This window comes from Oratosquilla oratoria, chromosome 8, assembly GCF_046742065.1.
Source record: "Oratosquilla oratoria isolate Oo_2021 chromosome 8, ASM4674206v1, whole genome shotgun sequence".
In the NCBI taxonomy this organism is placed as follows: domain Eukaryota; kingdom Metazoa; phylum Arthropoda; class Malacostraca; order Stomatopoda; family Squillidae; genus Oratosquilla; species Oratosquilla oratoria.
The window spans coordinates 76134368-76141734 of NC_134784.1; the positions used below are offsets into that span (position 1 = coordinate 76134368).

A 7367-nucleotide genomic window follows, 5' to 3' on the forward strand; every position below is an offset into this window, starting at 1 on the left:
ACTTGGGGATGGAATGCCTTGCTGAGTAATAATGATGATTTATGAACGATGGTTTATGGATAATTTATCGGATGGATATTTCATAGACGCCTCCATAACAAAAATAAGGAAAGAAAAGACGAAGACTAATTTTATAGAGAATTTAGTGAAGGCAGAAAAGAAGAAACACCAAATGAATTGAGTAAAGTGCTGTGGAGAAAGAAAATGAAAAATAAAATAAAAGTGGTCATGGTAAATGTTCAAATATGAGTGAGGATATCTGTTGAAAAGATGGTTAAAATGGTGGTGGTGGTGATAATATTGTTTAAGAGATCAACAGAACTTGTATCCTTGGGGACTCTATCACGTTGAAGAAGTGTAGTCGTAAAGATGGGAGAGATTTAAGAAGCGGAGTGGAAAACAAAAGACAGCAGAAGTTCAAAGTGGCTTGCATTCATTCTTGAGTAAAAATAAGTCTCCTGTCATATAAAAATGCTGCCTGACTGGTCCGTAGGGAAGCCAATAAACCCCATTGAAAATTACTTTATAATATTTGTGTTGTCAAAACGTCATACGAAGGTGATGATAAGGGCAGAAATGCCAAGACTGAAATTGAATGATAAATAAATGAAGTGACTGGACAGGAACTGTGAAATGAGACACAAAATATACGATCGATTAGAGAATGCAGAAAGACACATTCTTTTTGGTAAAACAAAAATCCACAAATACATATAGACGAAAAAGGAATTTTATTTTCTTGAGCACCGCTGCTAATGGAAGAGTAAAAGAGGAAGAGAAAGAAGAAAATGGGAATGAGAATGATGAGAGAGGGAAAGAGGAACAAGAGATAACTACGGTGAAACTGCCAAATAGGCTCTTCCTTCCCTTCACGTCCCTCCTCCTCCTTCTCCTCTTCCTCATATCTCGCTGCCACCTTCCTAATCGGGTCTTTGAACCTTGTCGAACTGGTTTTGGATATTAACGGTCGGCCTTACACACACACACACACACACACACACACACACACACACACACACACACACACACACACACACACACACACACACACACACACCATGATATCAAGAAAAAACTGGATGCGGAAAGATACAACTGCGGGTCACTACGAATGCTCTCCTCCCGCAAAATACAACTAGGTAAATACACGCACGCACGCACGCACACCTAGTGGGGATACCTTAAGGACCAAAATGATATACGAAAGCACATTACAGACAATATCTGGCTTACCACAAGAAACGATTAGACAACTCCATGGATGGGGATGACATGTGGTGATGGATACGGAGCTGCCTAGTGTAGGCCTTATGGTCTCTTGCAGTCTCCTTCATTCTTATGTTAAAACAACCTTGACAAAATTAAGATCCCTTCACTTCTCAGACTTTAGGAGCTCAAGCTTTTTCTCTCAAAGGAATAGAATCATCAAACGGCAGATAAAATGAACTTATAAGTCGAGTAGAGTACTCTATTGTTTTTAACTCGTCATGAACAGATAATTTCATCATTTCATGGGAAAAAGTGAAAGAAATCCACAACCATGGCTGGAGGGTTTTCATGTTGGAGGTGGATAAATTACTCCCCGCCCCCCGAGGAGGGACGGCAGGGGGAGGGAGCGAAAAAATAATGGAATTCATGGACCCATTTTTTTTTTTTAACCTTTTGATAGAATCAAGGAGTATACTATAATGTGCAAATTATCTTAATCAAAAAACGATATATAAAAAACTCAAACCTCTACGATTTTAACCTATGCAATGATAACCAATACTGACCTAATCAGTCGCAGGCTTCATGTGCCAGACTCCGGTATACCCAAGAAAGCTCGGGAATCAGTGTATTCTAGACGAAAAAAATCTCACTCTCCTTTGCACGTCCTCTCTTTATGGAATTCTGTTTTGTAACCTCATGAAGATTATTTCAAAGCCTCAAAAAATCATCTAATATCCATCAACTCCAACTAGTTTTAGATTTAGGTACTTACAAGGCTCTGTGACTTCATGAGAGTTCGTACACATTAGGTAGAGAACCACTAGAAGTACTTACCTGTGCTTAGACACTCTATGTTTCTTAAACGGCGTCGACGACAGGTCTACCAGGTTCTCGACGGTGCTTCCCTCTTCATGGTTGACGACACGACGTCACTCAGGGACCCAGCGGAGGCGTCGCCTATTGGCTCTCGACGGACCAATCAGGAGCCGAACTGAGTCAGGATCTCTGGGATAAATAAAATATATAACTGCAGTGTAATATTCCAACTAGCACTGGACCTGGGCAAATACACAATCAGTCGATTTGATACACGGGCACACACACACAAACCATGGGGGAAAAGAGGATAGGCCAACAACAAATGAGAATAGGATAGAGTAACCTTTAAAGAGACTATAGAGCAACAGAGATTATATATATATATATATATATATATATCTATGTATATATATATAAAATAAATAAATATTTATATATATATATAGATAGATAAATATATATATATATATATATATATATATATATATATATATATATATACAAAGTAGACCACTTGGAAAAAGAAACTAACGAAGCAGAGCGCTTTCGTATATTACATCTTCAATGCAAAAATATGTGCACTGAAAATGTAATATACGAAAGCGCTCTGCTTCGTTAATTTCTTTTTCAAAGTGCTCTACTTTGAATAAGTGAACACACGTACCCGTGTTCTTATTAGCATATATATATATATATATATATATATATATATATATATATATATATATATGTATGTATGTATGTATGTATATTCGAATAAATCACAAAACACATGATTCACAAAATGTGTAATAAAACACTTGGCAAATAAAATGAAAGGTGACCGAACGTTTTCGGTCACCTTTCGTCTTATTTTCCAAGTGGTTTTATTACACACACACACACACACACACACACACACACACACACACACACACACACACACACACAAGCATATGTATATATATATATATATATATATGTATATGTATATATATATGTATATACATGTATATATATGTGTATATATATATAATATATATATATATATATATATATATATATATATATATATATATATAAAGGAAGAATCTTATGTCAGAGATGTAGTTGACAACTCTTTGGTTGTCGATAGGAACACATCTCCTCTTGGAAGTTAAGCCACGAACAAGAAATGAAAATTGTTAGGGAAAATACCTCATTAACTCTTGTGAAGGATTTGGATGTAACAGACCAGATTGATAGTATATGTAAGTTAGGTCAGTATAAGAGAAATGATACACGTCTAATGAAAATAAACCAAGTCACAAGCCTTGCCAAACGAAGTAATCAGCAAGTCTTTGGAATTAGCACGAGAAGAAAAGTTAAAAGATAATTAGGGAAGGTGCTAATGAAGAGGAACGAATATGGTGTGTGTCACCATGAGATCGCGCGTGGATATAAGAGTAAATAAAAAGTGAGGTTACGTTTTATTGTGGTATTATTAAGTAAGTTTCCCAATCGTACAAGAAGTAACCAACAACGATAAACGCAAGCAACTTACTGGCTCAAGATTGTAGACCTGCGGGCGTCTCTACCCAGGCAGAGTTGTCACGTCTAATCTATCTACGTGGGACATATTTATGTAGTATATACAGATTTAATTTAAGAACATGGATACATATAAAGCATTTACACGAGGAAAGACACGAAAGCTCTTGGAGGAGGCCAAATCCAAAAATAATGGGAGGATGGAAGAAGAAAATCAGCATTTTGTAGGGGCGAGTTGTCAATCAGAAGTTGAGGAAATTGTAAAAAGAAAAAAAAAAAAAAATCAAAGGAAACAAATACAAGGAAAATTAGAGTAGTAAATAATGATTGTTTACTATCGGCTAGGTTGGAGATAAATTAATATTTAAGAGTAAATGAGCCTGATATTTTGTGTTTGGAGACAAAATTCCCCTTTCTTATTTATTTATTTTATCTACAATTGGGAAACCATAGATACAACTTCTGGAGAAGAAACATAGAAGAAAAATTGGGTGGAAGGGTAATGTTTGTGGTGAGAAATGATATAAAAGTGGAGAAAACAAATCTGAGTGAAGGCAGGGTGGAAGCAATTCACATAAAAAATGAGTACTAAAGGGCAGAATAAAAGAAGTTTCATAGTGGCATATGTACCCCCAAGACAAGAACTTAGAATGAAGCTGAATATTAAGAAATGTTATTAGATACAGCTCTTTTCCCATAGAAAAATATTGAACAAAGTAACAATGTAGTCTTTATTGGAGATTTTAATTGCAATGAGGTCAACTGGGAGGAATGGGAAACAAGCGGCAGAGCATATTTCCGGGAAAATACTCTGTTAAGTATAGTAATGTAAAACACAATGACCCAGTGGGCAGGTGAAGTGACCCGGGTAAGAGGAGATAACATTCTCACAAGATTAGATCTTTTAATAACCAAAGAGTCTTTCCCAAAAGGAAAAATGACCATGTAACAATTGAATTTCAGCTGGAGGATGAGGAAATAGAGCCAAGGAATTAATCACACAGGTAAAGGACACTTAATTTTAGAAAAGCTGATTACTTAAGGTTGAAAAAAGTGTTTGAATAAGAAAACTGGAAGGAATTCATGAATACCACGGGAATAAGGAGGAAATGAGAAATCTTTCTTGTCATTTACAACCTAGGAGTGAACAAACATGTACCAAAGATTAATGGAAGGAAGAGGCAGAAACAGGACTGGTTTAACGAAAAGCGTGAGGTTGCAAAAAGGGCCAGGGACGAGGCTTTCGCAAAATGGAGTAAGAGAAGAAGCAGTAAAACAAAACAAGCTTACAAACAAACTAAGAATGACTATATAAGAATTCGAAGGGATGAATAAAGCAAAATTCAAAGAGGTGTAGTAGATAAATGTGAAGATGAACCGAAACTGTTTTACAGGTTTATAAACAGTAAACTGAAACACAAGGAAGTAATCACCAAGTTAATTGTCGGTGGTGGAGTCTATGAAGAAATCTCAGCTCAAGCAGAAATAATGAATAAAAGTTTCAAGTCGGTCTTCACAAAAGAGAGCACTTTTTTGGAGGAAAGTGAGGGGAGAAAAAAAAATAGAATATATAAATGTAGAAATGAGGAAAGTAGTCAATCTTTTGGAATGATTGGATGTGACGAAAGCTTCAGGACCAGATGGGATCTCAAACTGGATACTTAAAGAATGTAGGGAGCAAGTAACGGACAATATTCACAGTTTTATTACATGTTTATTGAAAGAAAGCATTGTGTCGCTTGATTGGAAAAGGACAAACGTAGTGCCAATTCACAAAGGTGAAAATAAGGAGACACCACTACGAGTAAATTATAGGCCGGTATCACAAAATAGTAAAAATATATGAAAGGGTTGTGAAAGATCGATGGACGAAATATCTTGAAAAGATAAACATTATGACAGACAGTCAGTTTGGCTTTAGATCTGGAAAGTCTTGTGTGTCGAACTTTTTAATATTTTACTCGAAAATAATTGGTGCGCTGCAAGGAACAGAGGGGTGGGCGGAGTGTTTCTTGACCTAGAGATGGCACTTGACAAAGTACCTCACAGTCGACTTATGTGGAAATTGGATCACGTTAGAGAACTGAGAGGCAAACTACTAGAATGGATGAAAGATTTTTTCAAGGAAAGATATGTGAGAACAGTAGTAAAGGATTAGATGTCAAGATGGAGAACAGTAACGAGTGGAGTTCCATAAGGTTCAGTACTTGGACCAATAATGTTTTTTGTCTATGTCTATGACATGATGGAAGGAACAACAAACTATGCCAACATGTTTGCAGATGACGCAAAAATCATCAGAGGAGTGAAAATGAGGAGGACGGTAAACTGTTGCAAAATGATCTAGACATTATTTTTCATGGATCCAAGGATGGGAAATGAAGTTCGATACCAACAAATGTAAAGTACTGGAAATAGGTAAGAGTGGCAAAAGACCATCCTTAAACTATTCCTTAGGAAGTGAACCCATTACAAAAGCAAAAGAGGAGAAAGATTTGGGAATGTTGGCAAAAGACAACCTGTCACCTGACAGACATACCAGGAGGATTGTGGGAGAGACATACAGACTTCTGTAGAAGATCAAAGTGATGTTTCACTATATGGATGAAGAGATGATGAAAAAACTCATCGAAACCCTAATACGTCCAAGATTGGAATATGCATAAGTAGTATGGTCCCCACACAGAGTGAAGGATATATGCAAGATCATGAGATCACAAAGGGCAATAACCAAACTGCTTCCCATTCTGGCAAATAAACCATTCAACAGCTTCTATCAGGCCCTGCATGGTGGTCCGGGTTTAGAGCGCCTTAAAAGCCCGGATGACGCCTTGATCCATTGGCTCGATTAGTGCTGTGGTGTTTGGGGGCAATAACTCGATCAGCACACCGTCATAATCCAGATCAGTTGCATGGCCTCCAGCACAATCCATCAGAAGCACCTCAAAGAGGAGGCCCCTTTCAGCTAAATACAGCTTAACCTGAGGGATAAAGCACTTGATGAGCCAGTCGTTTGTAAGGGCCTTCGTTATCCATGCCTTCACGTTGTACATTCAGTAGACGGGTATGAGAGCCTTGTTCTGTTTTTCAAGGCACGTGGATTTCTAGACAAATCATACGAAAACCGACTAAAACATATGAATCTATCCCCCCACACAAAAAAAGACTTGGAGTGATTTGATTAAGATTATAAAGAGAATTGACAGCATGAATAGTAACGACATTTTCACACTGAATGCGAATCAAACAAGAAATAATGGCCTCAAACTGTCAGGAAGTAGATTTAATTTGAAAATGGGTAGAAACAACTTCACAATATGCTGTAATGCTGCCATTTATTTTATTTATTTACATATTTATTATTGTTAATTAATTTGTTATTACTTATCTGTTTAAATTATATTATTTACTTATTTGTTATTTATTACAAATCATTATAATTTTTCTGTTTGTTTATCATTTGTCATTATCAATCCTTTTTTTTTATTCGTTTATCTACTTTTTCCCACATCCGACCTAGTTATGAACAAAATGGTTTCTGTCGGCATGCTCTTCCTTTGTAATCTTTTGAGAAGTACGAGAGGGGTTATAAGATTTGATAGGTTGAAAAACGAAGAAGTGAGAAGGAAAGCGGGAGTGGAAAAGGAGTTGACAGATAGGACTGATGAAAGAGTATTGGGATGGTTTGGACACATGGAAAAATAAGTGAAGAAGGATTAGTAAAAGAGGTGTGGAAGGCAGAGGCAGAAGGAGTGAATATGAGGAGACGACTGAGGGTGAGATGGATGGGGTAAAGGGCGTTGAGCAAGGAAGGAAAAAGGCAGTAG

General features: G+C 36.8%; 1 protein-coding gene across 1 annotated transcript in view; it reads right to left on the reverse strand.

The window, feature by feature from the left end:
* LOC143027503 (ectonucleotide pyrophosphatase/phosphodiesterase family member 1-like) overlaps positions 1 to 2170 on the reverse strand; it is a 28452-nt gene extending 26282 nt beyond the window's left edge. Inside the window, exon 1 of the mRNA XM_076188791.1 lies at positions 2047 to 2170. The gene's annotated coding sequence lies outside the window, so the exon portion shown is untranslated. The remainder of the gene's footprint in view (positions 1 to 2046) is intronic.
* Between the last annotated feature and the right edge of the window lie 5197 nt (positions 2171 to 7367).